The 22,821-nt window shown below is 59.2% G+C and overlaps 1 protein-coding gene across 3 annotated transcripts in view; it reads right to left on the bottom strand.

Annotated features, from left to right (window-relative positions):
- SLC4A2 (solute carrier family 4 member 2) overlaps window positions 1-22,821 on the bottom strand; it is a 104,474-nt gene that overhangs the window by 68,890 nt on the left and 12,763 nt on the right. The window lies entirely within an intron of this gene.

Raw genomic sequence — 22,821 nt, 5'->3', positions numbered from 1 at the left:
ACAAAACCGGCCCCAAGACCGACCCTTGGGGCACTCCACTTGATACCGGCTGCCAACTAGACATGGAGCCATTGATCACTACCCATTGAGCCTGACAATCTAGCCAACTTTCTATCCACCTTATAGTCTTTTCATCTAGCCCATACTTCTTTAACTTGCTGGCAAGAATACTGTGGGAGAAGTATCAAAAGCTTTGCTAAAGTCAAGGAACAACACGTCCACTGCTTTCCCTTCATCCACGGAACCAGTTATCTCGTCATAGAAGGCAATGAGATTAGTCAGACATGACTTGCCCTTGGTGAATCCATGCTGACTGTTCCTGATCACTTTCCTCTCCTCTAAGTGCTTCAGAATTGATTCCTTGAGGACCTGCTCCATGATTTTTGCAGGGACTGAGGTGAGGCTGACTGGCCTGTAGTTCCCAGGATCCTCCTTCTTCCCTTTTATAAAGATGAGCACTACATTAGCCTTTTTCCAGTCGTCCGGGACTTCCCCCGATCGCCATGAGTTTTCAAAGATAATGGCCAATGGCTCCGCAATCACATCCGCCAACTCCTTTAACACTCTCGGATACAACGCATCCCCCCCCATGGACTTGTGCTCGTCCAGCTTTTCTAAATAGCCCCGAACCACCTCTTTCTCCACAGAGGGCTGGTCACCTCCTCCCCATGCTGTGCTGCCCAGTGCAGCAGTCTGGGAGCTGACCTTGTTCGTGAAGACAGAGGCAAAAAAAGCATTGAGTACATTAGCTTTTTCCACATCCTCTGTCACTTAGTCACTTAGTCCTGGGAGAGAGACTTTTGGGCAGGACCAGGCAGAGGACCCCAGATATTATAACGTCAGGAAAGAGGTGGCTGAGATCGATGGGATACCCGTGGATGGGAAGGTCCGGGGTTCTGGATCTTACTTTGTAGTGAAGAAAGATCGTATGGTGCAAATGCAGGAGCAAGAGATACAACAACTTCTGGTGCCACAAAAACACCAAAAAGCCATATTGAGTCTCGCTCACAGTCAGCTGTTTGGAGGACACCTAGGGGTAGAGAAAACCCAGGCACGGATCCTGCGGAGGTTTTTCTGGCCAGGAGTATATGAAGATGTCCGGCGATACTGCACCTCTTGTCCTGAGTGTCAGTTACCACAGCCCTCGCCTGCACTTGCAGGCTCCTTTGATACCTCTTCCAATAACAGAGGTTCCTTTTGAACGGATAGCCATGGATCTGGTAGGGCCCCTAGAGAAGACAGCCACCAACATGTGCTTGTTGTACTGGACTATGCAACCTGGTACCCGGAAGCTGTTCCCCTGCACAACACAGCTTCCAAGACCATAGCTAAGGAGCTAGTACAGATCTTTGCCTGGGTTGGGCAACCCAAGGAGATATTGACTGATCAAGGGACACCTTTCATGTCCAAGTTGATGAAAGATCTCTGTTCATTGCTCCATGTACAAGCCCTATGGACCTCTGTATACCAACTGCAAACAGATGGCCTTGTGGAAAGGTTCAGTAGGACCCTCAAGGCCATGATCAGGAAAGTGGTGAGCCGGGATGGGAAAGATTGGGATACCCTATTGCCTTACCTCATGTTTGCCATCTGGGAGGTTCCGCAAGCCTCCACGGGTTTCTCTCCATTCGAACTACTATATGGGCGCCACCCTCGGGGCATATTGGATTTAGCCAGAGAAGCCTGGGAAGAGGAGCCAAATCCCGGAAGGAACACAGTTGAGCACGTACTGCAGATGAGAGATCGGATAGCCCAAGTTACGCCCATTGTACGGGAGCACTTGGAGAGAGCACAGGAGACCCAACGAACCCATTATAACCACCAAGCGAAGCTTTGACGGTTCCAACCAGGGGATCGGGTGATGGTACTGGTGCCCACAGCAGAAAGTAAACTGTTGGCCCAGTGGCAGGGACCCCACGAAATAATCGAAGCCGTGGGAGAGGTGAACTATAAGGTGTGGCAAACAGGCCGCCGGAAATTGGAGCAAATTTACCACATCAATCTTCTAAAACCTTGGCATGATCGAGAGGCATGCTTAGAATCATAGAATCATAGAATATCAGGGCTGGAAGGGACCCCAGAAGGTCATCTAGTCCAACCCCCTGCTCGAAGCAGGACCAATTCCCAGTTAAATCATCCCAGCCAGGGCTTTGTCAAGCCTGACCTTAAAAACCTCTAAGGAAGGAGATTCTACCACCTCCCTAGGTAACGCATTCCAGTGTTTCACCACCCTCTTAGTGAAAAAGTTTTTCCTAATATCCAACCTAAACCTCCCCCACTGCAACTTGAGACCATTACTCCTCGTTCTGTCATCTGCTACCATTGAGAACAGTCTAGAGCCATCCTCTTTGGAACCCCCTTTCAGGTAGTTGAAAGCAGCTATCAAATCCCCCCTCATTCTTCTCTTCTGCAGGCTAAACAATCCCAGCTCCCTCAGCCTCTCCTCATAACTCATGTGTTCCAGACCCCTAATCATTTTTGCTGCCCTTCGCTGGACTCTCTCCAATTTATCCACATCCTTCTTGTAGTGTGGGGCCCAAAACTGGACACAGTACTCCAGATGAGGCCTCACCAATGTCGAATAGAGGGGAACGATCACGTCCCTCGTCATGCAAGAGACCCTTCCCCAGGAGGATAACTTACACGAGCAAGTGAGGAGATCATCTGACTTGACGTCGATCCAAAAGATCGAGGCAGCCGACATGATTAATCACAACAGAGATGTGTTCTCTACAAAACCAGGGCAGACGACGAAGACCTATCACCATATCCATACAATCTCCGGAGCAAAGGTAACATTGAGACCCTACCGAATCCCAGCAGCCAAAGGGGAAGCAATCAAGGCCGAAGTAAAGAAAATGTCAGAATTTGGGGTTACTGAAGAACCTTACGGTCAGTGGTCCAGTCCCGTTGTTCTAGTGCCTAAACCTGACGGTACTATGAGACTCGGCAATGACTTTCGCCGACTGAATGAAACATCCCAGTTTGACGCACACCCCCTACCGCGCATCGACGGACTGGGTGACCGGCTGGGTCGTGCCGATTCTTGACTACACTGGATCTGACAGAAGGGTACTGGCAGATTCCTCTGACCAAAGAAGCTAAAGAAAAGACAGCATTCTCCACCCCGGATGGGCTATTCCAGTACACCGTCCTCCCTTTTGGGCTCCATGGGGCCCAGCCACATTCCAGCGCCTCATGGATAAGCTGCTGCGCCCCCATACTAGTCATGCAGCTGCATACCTAGATGATGTCATCATCCATACGCCAGACTGGGGAACCCACTTGGAGACACTTGAGGCAGTACTGCGCACCTTAAGGCGGGCTGGCCCCACTGCTAATCCCGCCAAATGCGCCCTAGGTCTAGCAGAGGCTAGGTACCTGGGATATATTGTGGGAAGGGGCATAGTGAAGCCCCAAACGAATAAGCTAGAGGCAATTCAAAACTGGCCCCGGCCGACCCGAAAGAAGCAGGTCCGTGCGTTCCCAGGCGTGGTAGGCTACTACCAACGGTTTATTCCCCACTTCGCCACTAGGGCAAGTCCCCTAACGGACCTGGTGAAGGCCTGAGGTCCAGACATGGTAAAGTGGACCGACGCAGCAGAGGGGGCATTCACAGACCTTCGGACGGCCCTCTGTAATGACCCCATACTCACAGCCCCGGACTTTAACAGGGAATTTATCTTACAAACAGACGCTTCCGAGGTGGGATTGGGGGCAGTTCTGTCGTAAATGGTGGGAGAAGAGGAACACCCGAGCCTCTACCTAAGCAGAAGGCTTCTCCCAAGAGAACAGAAATACGCAGTAGTCGAGAGAGAATGCCTTGCTGTCAAATGGGCTATGGAGACACTGCGTTATTACCTCTTAGGCCGGCGATTTACTCTTGTGACGGACCATGCACCCCTCCAGTGGATGCAGCGGAAAGAAAAGAATGCAAGGGTCACCAGGTGGTTCTTATCCCTCCAACCATTCCAGTTCCGCATACGGCACAGGGCTGGATGCCATCATGGCAACGCTGATGGTCTGTCACGAGCATACTGCCTGGCGTCCCAAGTTGCCCAACTCTATGGTGTTGAGAAGGGGGGGGTAGGTGACAGGGGAAGGCCAGATGGCTATAGAAAAGTAGTGGGAGACAGAGATATTAGCTCCAGACTAAACAAATCCCTGGTACCAGGATAAGTGAAATGGCAGCTGCTCCAAATCAAGTAAGACACCTAGGGCCAATTAAGAACTTTCCAGAAGGCAGGGAGAAGGCTAGGTTGATTGAGACACCTGAAGCCAATCAGGGGCTAGCTGAAACTAATTAAAAGCCTCCCAGTCAGTCAGGTGGGGCTGCATGTCAGGAGCTGTGGGAGGAAGTTGCGCTGTTGGAGAGGCTGAGTAGTACACACCATATCAGGCACAAGGAAGGAGGCCCTGAGGTAAGGGTGAAGTGGAGCTTGAGGAAGTGAGGGCTGCTGTGGGGGAAGTAGCCCAGGGAATTGTACACGTCATGTTTCTAAAAGGTCAGCTACCATAGCTAATACTATTAGGGTCCCTGGGCTGGAGCCCAGAGTAGAGGGTGAGCCCAGGCTCCCGCCCTTTGCCCCCTGATTAATCACTGAGACTAGGAGACAACAGAGACTGTTCAAGGAAGGATAACTTCTCCTCACCTCCCTCGCTGGCTTATGATGAAAATGGCTCAGTAAACTGTGACCCTTGTCTCTAGAGAGAAGGGTTACGTGGAGGGTCACAGTGAGCCTCTGAGGCTAGTGAAATCCACGGAGGGATTAAGGATCCACTAGCGGGACCCACGGAAGCAAGGACAGAGCTTTGTCACACTTCCTACTGTATTTTCCACTGCATGTATCGGATTAAGTGGGTTTTAGCCCACGAAAGCTTATGCTCTAATAAATTTGTTAGTCTCTAAGGTGTCACAAGTACTCCTGTTCTTATATCACAGTTAGTAGCTCTGGCCAGCTTTGGTAGGGTAGTAAGGTCTAGTGGGTAGAGCTGGGGACTTGGAGCCAGGACTCCTGGGTTCTCTCCGCAGCACTGGACAGGAAGTGGAGTCTGGCTGGGCAGGAAGTGGAGGCTGGCCATGCTTGCGAAGCACTCGCACTCAGGTTGCTGGCGTTTCTCCACTTGTCGGTCAAAGGATAACTTCAGAATGCCACATCCAACCAATTCCAAAATGTCTGAGCACATGCTTGGCACCAACGGTCAGACCCCCAGTGATCGGGGGTAAATGTAGCACACCGCCCCCTTTAGTATAGCCCCAGCCCATGTGCGCATGTCTGCAGCTGGGAGAACTGGCTGATGGCCCCGTGAATGCCTTCAGCACAAGGCGTCACACGCTGACACCCTCGCTGACTTCCCTCCCAGGAAGAACAAAGAGTAATGGCAAGGGAGCCCACACAGCTGCTGCAATGTGAGGGGAGAATGCAGGACCCTGGTATGGGGTGCACAGGACACCCACTACTGGGGGAGAGGAAAAGGGGGCCCCATGGGGGGAAGTGGAAATGAAGAGAAGGGGGTAACAAGGGTTCATACAGAGCCTCTGCCAAGGAGAGAACGGGGTGCTGGAAGGGGTGAGGAAGAGAATTGGGTGCTCTGCTGTTGGGGACACAGAACCTCTAGTGGGGGGAGAGACTGGAGGACCCTGGTTTGGGGAAATGGCAGAAAAGGGGGATGGGATGCACACAGCCCCTGAGTTGGGGGACCATGGTATGTGGGGACAGGGCAACCAGAGATCCTGGTCAGAAGAGGCTGGGTGGAGTTGCAGGGCGTCCCTGAAATGGACGGGGCTGGAAGCATGGCACCCAGGAGTGTTGTGCAGGCATGGAGGGCTGCAGGGAGCCCCGGGGGTGTAAGCAGGCGGGCTGGGAGCCAGGACTCTTGGGTTCTGTTCTCAGGTCTGGTGCTCACGCACTGTGTGACCTGGGGCAAAACTCTCTGTTTCCCCATGAAGGCAGTGGGGCTGGGGAGAGTGGGGGGCAAGGGGAGGGAAAGCTACAGCCTGGGCCAGAGCAAAGCATCCTCGCAGCCCGGCCCAGGGCCCCCCTGCCCTGTTACAGCTGCGTCCCCAGAGCAGCTGCTCTCTCTCGGGGCCAGTGCGCGACAAGGCCTAGGCCCGGCGTGAGACCGGCTGCCCCCACCTGGGCAGCAGGGGTCTGCAGGCCGGACGCAGGCCCCTCGGCAACCCCCCCACAGGTCCTCCGGAGGCTCCCTGGCTCTCAAGCGGTGGCAGCCCACAAAGGGCTCTTGTTTGCGCAGAACAATCCAGCCCAGATAAGCAGGGCAGGTCCGCAGATATGGAGATACGGCTGCCAACGCGGCTGCTCGCAAGCCCTGCCCGGTGCAGGGAATTACGGGCGGGCTCGGCTTAGCACGTGTGTGCCAGACGGCACTGCTGCTCCTGCCACTGCACCGGAGTCACATTCCAGGGACGAGCCTCCACTCGCCCGCCTGATCCTGACTAAGGCGATTACGGGGCGCGTTGTCTCCGCAGCCCCCAGCAGCACCACACCCCGTGCACCGAGCCCTGTCTCCCCCGCTGCCTGCCCGCAGGGCCCTGCTCCCAGGGAGGGCCCCGTTCCCCTATTCCCAGCTGGGGCAAGCGTGGACAACCCCCGCCCCTGCCAAGCAGCAGTCACTGCCCTGCTGGCGAGAGGGGGGAGCCAAGCACGTCGGGGCCAGAGGGAGCGGGGAACGGCCCCCAGCCCGCGCCATCACAGCGCTCCAGGCGGGAGAGCCGGCCCACGGCGTGGGAGTCAGGGTCAGTCCCTGCCCCGCCACGGGCTGCTGTATGACCACGGGCAGGAACCTCAGCGCTGGCCTTGCCCCAGGGGTAACACCCGGCCCTGCCGCACAGAGATCTGGAGAGCAGCAAGACGTTAACTATGCTGAGCTGCCAGATTCTGCGCGCACAGGGGCCCGTCAGGTAACTTAGAAACCCCCTGCTCCCCGTCTGTCCAAGCTCCGCTCCCCCCCAGACCGCGCCGCAGCGTCAGAGCTCCCCGCTCCCCCCCAGACCGCGCCGCAGCGTCACAGCTCCCCGCTCCCCCCCAGACCGCGCTGCAGACTGACAGCTCCCCGCTCCCCCCCAGACCGCGCCGCAGCGTCAGAGCTCCCCGCTCCCCCCCAGACCGCACTGCAGACTGACAGCTCCCCGCTCCCCCCCAGACCGCGCCGCAGCGTCAGAGCTCCCCGCTCCCCCCCAGATCGCACTGTAGACTGACAGCTCCCCGCTCCCCCCAGACCGCGCCGCAGACTGACAGCTCCCCGCTCCCCCCCAGACCGCGCCGCAGCGTCAGAGCTCCCCGCTCCCCCCCAGATCGCACTGTAGACTGACAGCTCCCCGCTCCCCCCAGACTGTGCCGCAGACTGACAGCTCCCCGCTCCCCCCCAGACCGCGCCGCAGCGTCAGAGCTCCCCGCTCCCCCCCAGACTGCGCCGCAGTATCAGAGCTCCCCGCTCCCCCCCAGACTGCGCCGCAGCATCAGAGCTCCCCACTCCCCCCAGACTGCGTCGCAGACTGACAGCTCCCCGCTCCCCCCCAGATCGCGCCGCAGCGTCAGAGCTCCCCGCTCCCCCCAGACCGCGCCGCAGTATCAGAGCTCCCCGCTCCCCCCCAGATCGCACCGCAGACTGACACTCCCCGCTCCCCCCAGACCGCGCCGCAGCGTCAGAGCTCCCCGCTCCCCCCCAGACTGCGCCGCAGTATCAGAGCTCCCCGCTCCCCCCCAGATCGCGCCGCAGACTGACACTCCCCGCTCCCCCCCAGACTGCGCCGCAGACTGACAGCTCCCCGCTCCCCCCCAGACCACGCCACAGCGTCAGAGCTCCCCGCTCCCCCCCAGACTGCGCCGCAGTATCAGAGCTCCCCGCTCCCCCCCAGACTGCGCCGCAGCATCAGAGCTCCCCACTCCCCCCAGACTGTGTCACAGACTGACAGCTCCCCGCTCCCCCCCAGACCGCGCCGCAGCGTCAGAGCTCCCCGCTCCCCCCCAGACTGCGCCGCAGTATCAGAGCTCCCCGCTCCCCCCCAGATCGCGCCACAGACTGACACTCCCCGCTCCCCCCAGACCGCGCCGCAGACTGACAGCTCCCCGCTCCCCCCCAGACCGCGCCACAGCGTCAGAGCTCCCCCCAGACTGCGCCGCAGTATCAGAGCTCCCCGCTCCCCCCCAGATCGCGCCACAGACTGACACTCCCCGCTCCCCCCAAGACTGCGCCGCAGACTGACAGCTCCCCGCTCCCCCCCAGACCGCGCCACAGCGTCAGAGCTCCCCCCCAGACTGCGCCGCAGTATCAGAGCTGCCCGCTCCCCCCAGACTGCGCCGCAGACTGACAGCTCCCCGCTCCCCCCCAGACTGCGCCGCAGACTGACAGCTCCCCGCTCCCCCCCAGACTGCGCCGCAGCGTCACAGCTCCCCGCTCCCCCCCCAGACTGCGCCGCAGTATCAGAGCTCCCCGCTCCCCCCCAGACCACGCCGCAGCCTGACAACTCCCCGCTCCTCCCCAAACCACGCCGCAGCCTCACAGCTCCCTGCTCCCCCCCAAACCGCACTGCAGACTGACAGCTCCCTGCTCCCCCCCAGACCACGCCGCAGCCTCACAACTCCCCGCTCCCCCCCAGACTGCGCCACAGCCTGTGACGAAGCGGGACTGTTCTTAATGTTTCCTCTGAATAGTGTGGGGGTGCCTCAGTTTCCCCTAGGCAGTTCTTAAGTATCTTGGGGGTCGGATAAGGGTGTATGATCCTTGCAGAGCCCTAGAGGGCAGGTGTGTGCAGGGGTCTGGACACAGAGAATTGCCGACACCCTGTTTCCTGGCCACTGATGGCCTGGGCCCTTCCCCCCTGCAAGGTGAGAGCTAAAGGGTTGGAGAACAAAGGAATCCAGTGCACTCCTGGCCCGGGAAAGGAACAAAGCCCCGAGCAGGGCGGGGCTGGAGGGCGTTTCAGTTTGGGGCTGGCTAGGGACATGGAGTGAAGGGCAGACGTGGTTGTCTGGCTCACGGCCCCCCAAAATGGACCCGGCTGAGGGGTCCTATTCTCTGCACCTACAGGCTCTGGTTTAGACCATGTTCCTGTCGTCTAATAAACCTCTGTTTTACTGGCTGGCTGAGAGTCACGTCTGACTGCAGAGTTGAAAGGAGACTTCCCCAGAGTCCTGACTGGCTTCGTAGGGAGCAGTTCCAGAGCATCGCCCAGGGACTCCGTGACAACTGGTGGCAGAGGTGGGATGTACTGCACCCCGTGGATGGTGCTTCCTGTAGTGAGTGACTGGGGAGCAGTAAAACGAAGGGGGATTGACGAGGACCAGAGCTACTGAAGGCTCAGAGAGGAGCGGTTTTGGGGGGCGGTTAACCCCTGGGAGTGTGTGACCAGCGAGAAGGACTGTGCAGTAATGGGGTCCCCTGGGGAAGGCGGTGAGCAGTCTCGGGGGCGGAGCAGCCTGCGGCGTGGCCCTGGGAGAGAGAAGGACTTTTGCAGTAACAGGGTTCCCCTGGGAATTGCACCGAGTGCTCCCAGGGGCGGAGGAGTCTGCAGCTCGACCCTGGCAAAGAGGTGGTGACCTCGAGAAGGGCTGGCACCCTAAGGGTCCTCCCTGGAAACCGTGGGGAGCTGAGAGCATACAGACCTGTGAGTCCACAACAACTTGGGAACAGCGAGGTGATGGCCTATCACCTTCTCCTTAAGAAGGACATTGTAACCCTGTGCAGAAAGAGAGGGTTGTGCATTGGAAAGTTCACCAAAGCAGAGTTAATCGTGCAGCTGGAGGAGGATGACCGCTCTAAGGAGCAGATTCCTGACCCAAAATGGGGCTACAGCAGGATCTGGGAGCAGCTGGAGTGGTAGCCAGGCATCCCCAAGACTCCTGTCCCCAAGCAGACGGGGGTCTTCACAATTGGGTTCCCCATCCGGGGATTGGAGATGGATGGGATTGGAGCTGAGTGCGAGAGAGCAAGAGGACTGTGAGAGACAGCGAGAGCCTAAGAAAGAGCTGCAGAAGCAGCAGCCCTGTGTGCTGGGACCAGGGGAATGAGATCCCAAGCTGTGTGTCTGGTACAGGAGAAAGTGTGTCCAGCTCTTCTTTGTCTGTGGAGCAGACAGAAGGGGCCTTTCAGCCTGTGATGGTTGAGGGTTGTGCAGTTGTCTCAGAGTTGGTTCTGGATTCAGCTAAAGCCCAGGAAGGGAATGGTCCTACGTTTGTGTCTGCTCGGGAGAATGGTCCTGTAACTAGGTCGCATCCAGTTAGTGTCTATGCAAAATCCCAGAGCCCAGACAATTCTGGTGCTTGTATTTTGCCTGTTGCTAGTGTGTGGTTGGGAAAGGGTGTCGCAACTCTGTCTAATCAGGGTGAGATCCTAGCCAGGGCACAAGGAGAGCAGAAAGGTGATTTGATCCTGTTACCTACTGAGGGTGTGGAAACCTGTGGCAAGAAGGAAAAGATTCCTGAACTTGTGTGTGGGAAAGAGAATGCTTCCAACCTTTTATCTAGGAAGTCTGTGAGTTTGCCTGAAAGGGGATTGTGGAGGAATCCGCCTGATGGGCCAGAGGTTATTCTGGATGTAAGGGAGACCCAGAAAGAGTCTGTTGTTGCTCAGGAAAGTGTTCCTCTAGAGCAAGCCCTAGGTAAAGAGGGTAAGGGCAGAATTTCTGTGAAGGGTGAACTGTCCCATAGAAAAGCCCCTAGGGAAAGGAATCCTCATGGAATGTTTGCAAGTAGTTTACTGCAACTGAAGGGTGTGAAAGTGATTTAATCAAGAAAGTTTCAGTTCCTAACAGCCAGAAATTTTCTGTTGTGAATGGATCCACGGACTTTCCTGTTGAAGGATCCAGTGTGGATAGCTTTGAGAAGGGCTCAGATGGAGTGAAAGCTGTTAAGAAAGTTAAAACAGTCCTATAACCAAGTGGCTGTGTTTGGCCAGCTTGTTGGGGAGACAAGGTTGTGGAGAAAGGGATGTCTCCATGCTAGTTCTGTAAGTGAACAGTATGTAGCCCAGGTCAAGATGGGGGCTCTTAACCAAGAAAGCCCGAATTGCAGCCCGCCAGACTGGAGCGCTGGGAGGAGACCCGATCCCAGTTTGACCCCCGGGGGGTTTTGGGGTGGCAAAAGTCACGGGCCACATAAACCTTCCCACATGGGGCATGGAAGTGCTATTGACCACCCCGACCTAAGGGAGGCCGTGAAAATGGAAGGGCGTAAAACTGGAAGGGCCTGGTGTAACTTCCATGAAGGTATGGGAGAGATGCTGGGGCATCCATGGAAACGTTGGTGGGTTCAAACTTCCCCAGGTCACCGGCTAAAGTGACCCCGCTCAGTTCAGTCTTGAAGGGGGGAGAGATGTGATGAAGTGGGACTGTTCTTAATGTTTCCTCTGAATAGTGTGGGGGTGCCTCAGTTTCCCCTATGTAGTTCTTAAGTATCTAGGTGGTGGGATAAGGGTAATAGCTTATCTAAAGTGATCACTCTCCTTACAATGACAGGTTTCAGAGTAGCAGCCGTGTTAGTCTGTATTCGCAAAAAGAAGAGGAGGACTTGTGGCACCTTAGAGACTAACCAATTTATTTGAGCATGAGCTTTCGTGAGCTACAGCTCACTTCATCGGATGCATACCGTGGAAACTGCAGCAGACTTTATATATACACAGAGAATATGAAACAATACCTCCTCCCACCCCACTGTCCTGCTGGTAATAGCTTATCTAAAGTGATCATCAGGTGGGCCATTTCCAGCACAAATCCAGGTTTTCTCACCCTCCACCCCCCCACACAAATTCACTCTCCTGCTGGTGATAGCCCATCCAAAGTGACAACTCTTTACACAATGTGCATGATAATCAAGGTGGGCCATTTCCTGCACAAATCCAGGTTCTCTCACCCCCTCACCCCCCTCCCAAAAACCACACACACAAACTCACTATCCTGCTGGTAATAGCTCATCCAAAGTGACCACTCTCCCTACAATGTGCATGATAATCAAGTTGGGCCATTTCCAGCACAAATCCAGATTTTCTCCTGGATAAGCTATTACCAGCAGGAGAGTGGGGTGGGGGGAGAGAAAACCTTTTGTAGTGGTAAACACCCATTTTTTCATGCTTTGTGTGTATAAAAAGATCTTCTACACTTTCCACAGTATGCATCCGATGAAGTGAGCTGTAGCTCACGAAAGCTCATGCTCAAATAAATTGGTTCGTCTCTAAGGTGCCACAAGTCCTCCTTTTCTTTTTGCGAATACAGACTAACACGGCTGCTACTCTGAAACCTGCTCACAGAAAGGAGACTTCCCCAGAGTCCTGCCTGGCTTCATAGGGAGCAGTTCCAGAGCATCGCCCGGGGACCCCGTGACACAGCCTCACAGCTCCCCGCTCCCACCCCAGACCAGGCCGCAGCATCACGGCTTCCCGCTCCCCCCCAGACTGCGCCGCAGCCTCCCAGTGACCCCAAACCCGCCATGTGCCCAAGTCAGCTGTTCCCAAGAGGGAGGGATCTTCACCCTGTTTCTAGCTTCAGCTGCCAGCCCTCGGATCTCACCTTGTCTGCCACACTACAGAGCCCCCATCACCAGAAACCGCCTCCTCAGCAGGTGCCCCCAGCCCATGATCAAGTACCTCTGGGCCGCATCCTGGACAAAGCAATTGGTGAGCCACTTGTGATGTTACTGACATAACCTGTGACTGTACAGATCATTGTTGCAACCACTGTTATATATTTGCAGCAAATATTGTACAAACGTTGTTGTGTGAGGTGTCTATAAAGAGGTTATGATTTGCTGGTTATGATTATACTGTCTGTATGTGTGTATCATTTTTATAGTTGAAGTTATGAATATTGGCTCTGTACTTGTATCTCAATGTGTTTTGATTCTAAGTAGCCTCAGTGAAGCATCTGGTCAGCATATGCATCTGAGGAAGTGAGCTGTAGCTCACGAAAGCTTATGCTCTAATAAATTGGTTAGTCTCTAAGGTGCCACAAGTCCTCCTTTTCTTTTTGCGAATACAGACGAACACGGCTGTTACTCTGAAACCTTAATAGTAAAGGAACTCCAGCTTGGGGCTATAACTGCCCTGCTCTAAGCAATTTGTCCTGAATTGACACTCTGAGTCGTGTACATCCCTAAAGACTCGGACTCTGTCAATCAGCTTTTCCAGGCCTTGACTCCTCCTTGGGGCTCTTTTCTGAACCTTTTCAGTGTGTCCAATGACCTTTGCTGAGTGTGGCCCCAGCCCAGCTTGCAGGGCTGGTCTTGCTGGAGCAGCCCACAAAAGCAATTCCACCTCTGTCTGCCCCTGGCTACAGCCCTGCATGGGACCCACGTTCAGCTGTTTTCCCCACGACCCCCAGGTCCTTCCCCGAGCCGCTGCTCCCCAGGATACAGCCCCGTCTGGGGAGCGCGACCTCACCCTGGCCCCAGCTGGCTGCCCCTGCAGTTAGCCGGATTAATGCACTTTAAAACATCTGCCAGGGGTGGTCTAGAGAATACTTAGTCCTGCCCTGAGTGCAGGGCTCGGGGAAGGACCTCTCGAGGTCCCTCCCTGCCCTACAACTCTGTGATTCAATGATCTCATTCACACGAGCCCGTGACAAAGTGGGAAGTTTCTGCAATATCTTTATGAAGGCTGCGTGTGCCTCAGTTTCCCCAGGTGCGGCACTGTTACCTGGGGAGGGGGAAGGCCTGTCTGCTCTCAGGGCAGGCTAGGAGTCTCTAGCTGTCGGGGCCCTAACCCCATAGCAGTGCAGCATGAGAGGACAACGGCAAATCCAATCACCTGGACGGGGACACCCAGCAACCCACGCCCCAGAGAGATCTGGACCCCCCCGCCCCCCATTACAGGGGGCTGAGCCACACCCCCCAGCTCGGGATCACAGGACGGGGGAGGGGCGAGGTGGGGGTAAGCGTTGGCTGCGGGGAGCAGTTGGGGCCCATCTGGGAACTGACCAAGGAGGCCGCCCAGACAGACAGAGCCAGACCCGAGGGTTCCCCACAGCCGGGCTGGGCTCGGGGCTGGCCAGGACGGACCCTGCTTCACCCTTCATTGTCCCGGGCTGCCCTAAGGGCCCCCTAGGCCGGGCCCCAGCTAACAAGTGACCCCAGCTGTGCCCGCACTGGGAGGGTCCCTCCAGGGGCTGGGCGAGGGGCCCTGATCCCTGCACAGCGGCCGAGTCTCCCTCAGGGGCTGTCTCTGGGGGACTCGCTGCCTGGAGCTCATGGGGGGTGGGGGCTGCAGGCCCAGAGGACCAGTCTAGGAGGCGGTGAGGCCGTGTGCCTCACCCTGGAGGCAGAGTAGGACCCCCAGGGGGGCTGGCCTAGTGAAGGAGCCTCCTAGAGACTGTTCCAAAACTGGGGGTGCAGCACTGAGCCTGGGGGTCTGTGACAGGGCCCCCCTTCCCCAGCAATGCCGGTACTCTGGAGAACTGACCCCACTCAAAACGCCCCCCCGTGGAGAATGATTCCCCATTTACAGCCTTTTTAGAAAGGGACGGTTGGAGGAGTGTGCCCAGCATGGGGAGGGGAAGGCGGGGAGCTCTGGGATGGTCCGTAGGTCCTGTGGGGTTCGCGCCATGTGCTTGGGACCGGCCCCTGAGCAAGCTCCGTCCCCTGCCCAGAGGAGCTTTCCCAGTGCACTGGACAGCTGCGCTGCTCCCCCAGAGCTGAGCTGTCGACCGCAGTCTTCAGCCCAGAGCTTTGGGCTCTTTTAGATATCCTGGGCCCAGGTCACCGAGTGCTCGGGGGCTAAGGTCGGAGACCTCGACTGGGGCAGGCTGGGTGTGGGGAGCCAGCAGAGGACGGTGATAGCCTGTGCGGCTGGGTAGCCTGCACGGCCAAGGAGACGCGTTGCAACACTCTGTACTGGTGGGAGTTTTCTAATGACTGATGGCTCCCTGCCCAGGTACGGCAGAACAACCAAGGCGAGTTCGCGGCCCGCCACAATGGGCTGGAGTGTCCAACCAACCGCAGAATCACAGCGCCCAGATGCTGCTGTGCGAGCGAGGAATCAGAGAGCACTCCTCGGCTCTGGCCTCAGCACACCGAATCCTCAACGCCCCACCAGGCCGGCCTCTGCCCCCAGTATCAGCTCCCTCCTGCTGGCTCCATTCGGCCAGCGCTCTGCACCCCGGAGCTGGTCTCGCCCCAGCACTGGCTGCTGCAGCGGGAGCGGTGAGGGAGGACAGCGCTTTGTGTCACCCGCATGCTGCTGGCCCAGTCGGACCTGTTCCCCCGATGGCTCCCCGGCGGTGCGGAAAGGTCCCGAGAGGGGCCTAGTGGTGCAGGGGAAGTTTCCCCAGCATGGCCCATCTTATGGGGTGCAACCTTCCAGGACTGAGCCTTGCCCTGGGCCCTATCCCAGGGCCGAGAGTGCCGAGGCGCAGGAGGAGGAGACGAGTCTGCCCTCTCTCCATTGACAGCAGCACATCCCCATCGCAGCCAGTTGGGCGGTTTCTGTCCCATGCCCTGGCCTAAATCCGGGTTGCGCCAGGCCCATGGCTTCGTAGCTCCTGAAGATCCATTGGGCTGCGTCTGCTCCTTCATCCCACCCGGGTCCCTGAGGGCATCCCTGGACCCTCGTCCTGGTGGACTGACACAAGCTCATACCGTCTCCTCCATGGGAGATCCCCAGGGAGCGGCCCCTCGGCCTGCAGTGCCTGCCAGGATGACGAATGGTCACTGCGGCTGAGCGAAGCAGGGCTGAGCATGCAGCGGAGGGGGAATGACAGACACCCTGGCTACCTCTGTGCCGGGGCGGTGGCTGAGGCAGAGCCCTGGGCAACTCTAGTCCCATCATGGCATCCAGCAGTGCCCAAAACTCCCCCCACTTTGGGGGACTCTGGATGCCTCCCGGCCATCCGCACAGCCTCTGCAAGGGTCTCTCCGGTCCTCCGGGAGCCAGCCTGGGACATGCTCACAGCCCTGGGATCAGCGGCGCTCTGGGGGAGCCAGCAACGGGCCATGGCAAGCAGCCAGAGCCCATCTCTCCCCCTGCCTAGAGCCCAAAGCAGGACACCCCTCAACACTGCTCTCTGCCCCGTGCCCAGCAGCCAGCAAGGAGCAGAGCTGGAAAGGAAACACTGCCCAGCTACAAACCAATGGGGCCACACCGCCTGCCCGGGGTTACTGCATCTGCAGCTCCCTGGACAGGCTCAGAGACGGGCGGGGAGCCATTCAAGCCTGTCGGAGCAGGGACTGCTCAGCATGGCTGGATACAGATGGGCCAGCGAAAGTGGATCGTGGGCTCCTGTTTTCCCTCTCACAACACAAGGACAAGGGGACCCCGCAAGACTGAAAGAGAGCACCTTGAAAACGGATCCCACAGCACCCAATTAACCTGTGGAACTCACTGGCACAGGCCCCAGCTAGCCAGGTGCTTACATGGTCCCTATCCCACGCTCAGCAGGAATTGACGGACATGCCGGCAGATCCCAGAGCCTATCAGGAAGACGTGGGTCCCAAGCAGGGGCTGCGGGTTCCATCTGACTGCACTAGCAACAGCCACCTCTGGCACCCCACGTGCCCACAACTCCACCAGCCTTGGGGGGCAGAACCGCGCGAGGCAGGTGCTTTGCCTCGCTGCCAGCATGACCCCGGCTCGAGGCTCTGCCCACCCTTGGCGGGCGCCAGCGAAGAAAAGAGGAGGAATTCAGCTGTAACAGGCAGTAATCCCCACGGCTGCTCTTCATCCAACACATTCCTCATGGGCTCTAATGTTCCACGGCTAAAGAGCCACCAGGAACCGGCCCAGGCAGGACGGGTCCCCAGCCCCCGGGATGCAGCCTGGAAAAGCCCCTCCCGGTTGCCCACAAACACAGCAATCTGGGGAGGGAGGCACGACCAATGGGTCCTGCCCCCAGAGCTCAGGTTTTGCTCCCCGGTCCTGCCCCAGGAGAGCTGAACTGATGTGCCAGCCACAGTGAGCTCGTGCCCCAAGGCAGAGGAGCAGGATCCCTCAGCCCAATGCTGGCCTGATGCTCCCCACCCCGAGGAGGCTACCAACAGGCAGCAGCATCAGCCCAGGCAGCACGGATTATCACTGGCACCCAGCCACAGGTCAGGCCCCGCTGTGCCAGGCACTGGACACACACAGGGCCACACGCCGGTGCCCAGGCCGAGGGAGCAGCCGGAAGCCCCAACCAGAGAAGGGATAGCCTGCCCTGACCCCCACGCCCTGCCTCGGCACCCAGGGCACAGCCCAGGGCCTGCGAAGAGTCCCAGGAGACATGCAGCCCTTCCCCCTCCACTGAGACGCACTAAAGCAGCACCCTGAGACCCATCCACTTCCTGACCCATGGGCACCTGCCAGCCCCCCCCCCCCCCGCTTCCTGCCCCACCCCACCTCCCTGTCCCAATGCCTCAGCCCACAAGCACTTTCTAATCCCCATGCCCTCAATACCAAATGGGAGAGGTTTGCTGCTCTCTGGAGAGGCCCCTGCCCCACCTTTCTCCTCCCCAGCAGGAAGGCACTTTGCAAAGCACATCTATGGAAATCAGCCCTGGCAGCACTCACCACAACCGAGCCCTGGCCAGAGACCAGGTGCAGTCAGGAGACCCCCCGACACTAGAACCAGCAGCAGAAAGGCCCCCCGCCAACAGCTGGAAAGGTGCAATCCAAAGCAGCTGTCAGGAGAGTCCCAAAGGCAGGGCTGGGGTCTGATGGAGCCGCGCTAGGTCTGCCAGCAAGAAGGGGGTGAGGAACCCCATTCCCCAAGCTCAGCTGGGGAAGAGGGTCAACGAGACAGAACAGCAGCTAGATCCAGAGCCTTCCTGCTGCCCAGAGCACTGGGGAACTCACACCCTCGGCAGGGCAGCCCTGGCATTCCCGGACTCCAGCTCAGTGCCAAGTGCTGGGAGATGGTGCTGCAGGCCACCCCCACTTCTACAGCTAGCTGGGACCCCGCTCCATGGGGAAAGTTACGCCCTTCTGGTACCCGGCCAGGCTGGCTTCCAACCCCTGCACCCCACACTGCTCCCAAACTCAGGGGTCTCCTGTGCCCCACCAAGTGAATGGAGGGCCCTGCCCCTCCCAGCCCACACTGCCCCGTCCAGCCTTTGGGTCTCTTCCTTTCTCCTGGGATGCCAGGCTCTGCACATGCCTCAGGCCCGGCAGGGCCCCTGCCTGCAAACCAGCCCCTCCTGCCCAGTCACAGCCAGGCCAGGGAGCTCGGTCTTCCCTCCCGTCTCCATGGTGAGAACTGAGGTGTCTCCAGGCAGGACAAGCCTGGTGCATTAGCCCACCTGCTCAGCACCCCCTGCCAGCCCCTGGGAAGGGCCCCAGCAGCCTCCCCAGACCGTCCCGTGTCAGAGAGACCCTCTAAACACCGCAACTCCAGCAGCACCATTCAAACATCCCTGCCCCGCCACAAAGCAACTAGCTCCTGGGGATGGAGCCTCCCCCACGCCACACGACGCTCAGACTGAGAGCAAAGCCGGCAGGGCCAGGGAGGTTCGGGGGGCCTGCAGAACGGCTGGCCTGAAGCACAGAGGGAGAGCACCTGGGCATGGAGCAGCCTTCCCAAGGTGCTGGCAGAGGTCCATGCCAGGCAGACAGCTAGCGGGTGAATGGGGGCGGCTGGCACTGCCCTGTCTCTGGACCCACTAGCTATGATGGGCTGGGCGATTTGGCCCTTTGGCAGCGAGAAAGCCCCTGAGGGCCTGCGGGAGGGAGGCTGCAAGAGCCCATGGGGCAGGTGACAGAGAGTTTCTGATGACCCTGTTGTCAGGACTAGCCTAGCCTGTCACCACCTCCCTGTCCACTCTCGCTCGCCCCAGGGCCGGGGAGGACCACACCAGGAGCCAATAGCCCTTATCTGGCACCACAGGGCGAGAAGTCAGCCAGAGAAACCCACCCAGTGAGCAGCATAGTCGGGACCTCCCCAGCCCACAGCAGTCCCTCCGCCCCCAGCACAGAGACCCCAGAGTCCAGCTCCGAGACCCCTGGGCTCTGTGCTGCTGGTGGGCACCATCCCCCCCGCCAGACAGTGGCTGAGCCCCAAAGCATGCCAGCCCAGAGGGGAGGCCCCTGCTGCTCATGGAGGCTGCCGCCCCAGCACGTGCCGCTTGGTTCCAGATGGAGCACTGCAAACTAGGAGCTGTAGTTCCCACGTGCCTGGCCACAGGGCCCAGCTGGACCACATCTGGCCCTGGCCTCACCGGTGGCCAGCTCTGACCAGAGGAACTGGCCCCAACCAGCCTCCTTTCCCCAGGCAGGGCGGGGGGGTCGTGCAATAGCTCCCTGCTACACGACCCCTTTCCACCTCACCCAGTGACCACCCCTCCCCCCGGACTTGGCGCACCCCTCCCCACATCCCCCCCCTCCCCAGCACACCCCTCTGCTATGTGAGACTGGGGCCCTGGCGCGAGGGAGTCGAAGCAGTGCCCTCGGCTAGCCCCGGCTTCGCTGGTACACAAGAGCTGCAGCAAACCGCACGGGCAGCTGTCCCAGCACAGCTCACGGTGCCCTCCTCTTCCCCCACAACCGCAGAGGTGCCGAGCCCCACCAGGGTAGGGGAGTGCCTGTACCCCACTCACCCCACCGCATGGCCTCTCGCGCAGGAATCCCGGGCACCCAGCCTCATGGCTTCGCTTCTCAGCAAGCTGCTTCTTGCTTAATGCAGAGGCTGCCGAGGAGAGAGAGCCCTGGAAGGAGGAGCAGGCAACACAGCCGGGCAGCCGGGCCCCTCAGCCAGGAGTGGGAGCTGCCATCCCACCCCACAGGCCGTCGGCTGGGCCGAGCTCGGCCGGGCCAGCCCAGTGCCAGAGCTGTCCCAGAGAGCGCTGCCCAGCAGGCTCCAAGCCAGGCTCCTGCCTCACTCACGCTGGAGGCTTTTATGCTCGAGCCACGGCAAGACTCTGTTTCAGCAAGTCCGGAGCAGGCGCGTTTCCCAAACTAGGCTGCCAGTGCCAGGTCTCTGTAACTGTTCCTCCGAGCCCCGCGCGGCTGCAGCAAGCTCCCGCTGGGCACAGACGGCCTGCGGCTGGGCAGGGAGCCTGGCTCGCAGCACAAAGGAGCCCAACGTCCAGCACTGGCTCCAGAGCAGGGGTGGAAGAGAGGAGGAAAAGGGGCAGCAGAGGAGCGAATGTAACCACTTCGCCCGGGTCGGAATGGGAGGCGCTCAGCTACCCCGGCAAGTGTGAGGGGCTGGGAATTCGGCCCAAGCACCCAGCACCGGCAGGCGGGAGGAGAGGCCGGGTCTGACCCCAAAGGGGGGCTGGGGATCTGGCTCCAAAGGGGGGCTGGGGATCTGGCCCTAAAGCACCCAGCACCAGCAGGGGAGAGGAGAGGCCGGGTCTGGCCCCAAACACGGGCTGGGGATCTGGCTCCAAAGGGGGGCTGGGGATCTGGCCCTAGAGCACCCAGCACCGGCAGGCGGGAGGAGAGGCCGGGTCTGACCCCCAAAGGGGGGCTGGGGATCTGGCCCCAAAGGGGGGCTGGGGATCTGGCCCTAGAGCACCCAGCACCGGCAGGCGGGAGGAGAGGCCGGATCTGGCCCCAAAGGGGGGCTGGGGATCTGGCTCTAGAGCACCCAGCACCAGCAGGCGGGAAGAGAGGCCGGATCTGGCCCCAAAGGGGGGCTGGGGATCTGGCCCTAGAGCACCCAGCACCAGCAGGGGAGAGGAGAGGCCGGGTCTGGCCCCAAACACGGGCTGGGGATCTGGCTCCAAAGGGGGGCTGGGGATCTGGCCCTAGCGCACCCAGCACCGGCAGGCGGGAGGAGAGGCCGGATCTGGCCCCAAAGGGGGGCTGGGGATCTGGCCCTAGCACACCCAGCACCGGGAGGAGAGGCCGGATCCGGCCTCGCAGGGATTCCACAGGAGCCAAGTGGAGACGCTGGGGAATCTCGCCAAGTGCCAGGCCTGGAAAGGCAGCAGCAACTCCTCGGAGAATGCTCACTGGCCAAAAGGGTGCCGGAGCAGGACTCCAGACTGGGTCACCCTGCCTTCCATCTCCCCTGTGACAGGGCCCTTGCCAGAGCAGGTCCCACTGCCCAGACACTCTGCCCCACGGGCAGTGGAGAGAAGACAGCCCCGTCCTCCTGGTGCGCTCAGCCAGCCGAAGGGAAAGGCAGCAGCTCAGCACACGCCATGCTGGGGAGGGGCCCCTGCCCCCCTGCCAAGAGAGCTGTGCAGGAAACATCGTGATGTCACAGGAGTCCCCCCACTGGCCGGTTCTGTATCTGATACAACATCCTGCAGCAGTAAGTTGCACAGGTAGCTGGAATCGCAGGAAGGTCTGAGTCTCCAAGCCTGGGCTTTTGCAATTCCCTTCCCATGCTACACTGACAAAGCACTGGGCCTTCCCACCCACCAAGAGAGCACCGTGTCCGTCCAGCGCACAGCTAAGCTCCCCCAGAGCAGCACCAATGAGTCACATGGCCATGGCTGGCGAGGAGACTGCATCCTGTCTGGGCGCACAAGGGCCAAGCCCCAGTTACACACGTCTGTCACCTGCCAGATGGTCTCAGCCGTGTTGCCTGGCTAAGTGCCAAGCCGCCGGCCCTGGGAAACTCTGACAAATACAGAGCGTGCAGCTCAGCTGGTGAGCTGCCACCGGCTACGGGGAGCTCCACTCCTGCACTTGTACCCCCCAGAATAGCAGGTCCAGGCCTCAATCCTTATCCTCCAGGTTATCTGAAAGGGTCCACAGCTCGGCTCTGCCCAGCGCATGGGCAGGGGACGGACCTTGCTCAGGGGCCAGTCCCAGCCTGGAGCGAACCCCACAGTACCCACAGACCAACCTAGAGCTCCCCGCCTTCCGCTCCCCATGCCAGGCGCACTCCTCTGACCTGCCGTCTCTCCTACGCAGAGAGCACAGAGTATAAACAGCCTCCCCACCACGCCCATACTTACAGGAGGGGGGGCCTATCGCAGGAAGCTAGGACCCTGGAGGTCCTGGCGCACAGGCAGCTGCCCACGAGCCCACAGTCCGACCCTGTGGCCTTCCCAGGATTGGCTGCAGGAGCATAATGGATTTAGCATAACAAGAAGTTTGGGGGGTGATCCCAGGCTGTAAGGGGCTACCTGGGGAACCAAGATTTGATGGGGGCTCTTCCCTCAAGTAGACCCAGCCAAGCTCCAGTCACTGGACGAAGTTGGCCAGAACCAGGTCGGAGAGAAGGCGAGCATTTCTAACAGGGAGGGAAGGAAGCTGCTCACCAAGGGCTGCAGCCGAGCCTCCATTGCTGGCTGTCACGGAGTCCCTGGGCGATGCACTGGAACAGCTCCCTAAGAAGCCAGGCAGGACTCTGGGGAAGTCTCCTCTCGGGGAGCAGCCTGTCTGCAGGGGACACAGCTCACCCGGCTTCCACCTTCCTGGGTCTGACCTCGGAGCATTCAGCCTCCTCTGCCCCTCCGTGCGCTTCCCACAGCGAGTCCGCCCAGGCGGGGACCTGGGGAAGCCAGAGGGTCCTGCCCCCCAACTCGGCAGTCAGATGGGACTCTCAGCCGACCAGTAAAACAGAAGGTTTATTAGACGACAGGAACATGGTCTAACACAGAGCTTGTAGATGCAGAGAACAGGACCCCTCAGCCGGGTCCATTTTGGGGGGCAGTGAGCCAGACAACCACATCGGCACTTCACTCCATGTCTCCAGCCAGCCCCAAACTGAAACTCCCTCCAGCTCTCCCTCCTCCTCTGGGCTTTGTCCCTTCCCTTCCCTCCCCACCCCGCCAGGAGGTCACCTGATTCCTTTGTTTTCCAACACTTTAGCTCTCACCTTGTAGGGGGAAGGGCCAGGCCATCAATTGCCAGGAAACAGGGTGTCTGACATTCTCTGTGTCCAGACCCCTGCACCTCTAGGGCTCTGCAGTCATCATACGCCCTTATCCCGCCCCCTAGATA

The sequence above is a fragment of the Lepidochelys olivacea genome, assembly GCF_965140295.1.
Source record: "Lepidochelys olivacea isolate rLepOli2 genome assembly, chromosome: 2".
Lineage (NCBI taxonomy): Eukaryota > Metazoa > Chordata > Testudines > Cheloniidae > Lepidochelys > Lepidochelys olivacea.
Note: the sequence above shows the minus strand (reverse complement) of the source record. Positions and strands in the feature narration are given on the sequence as shown.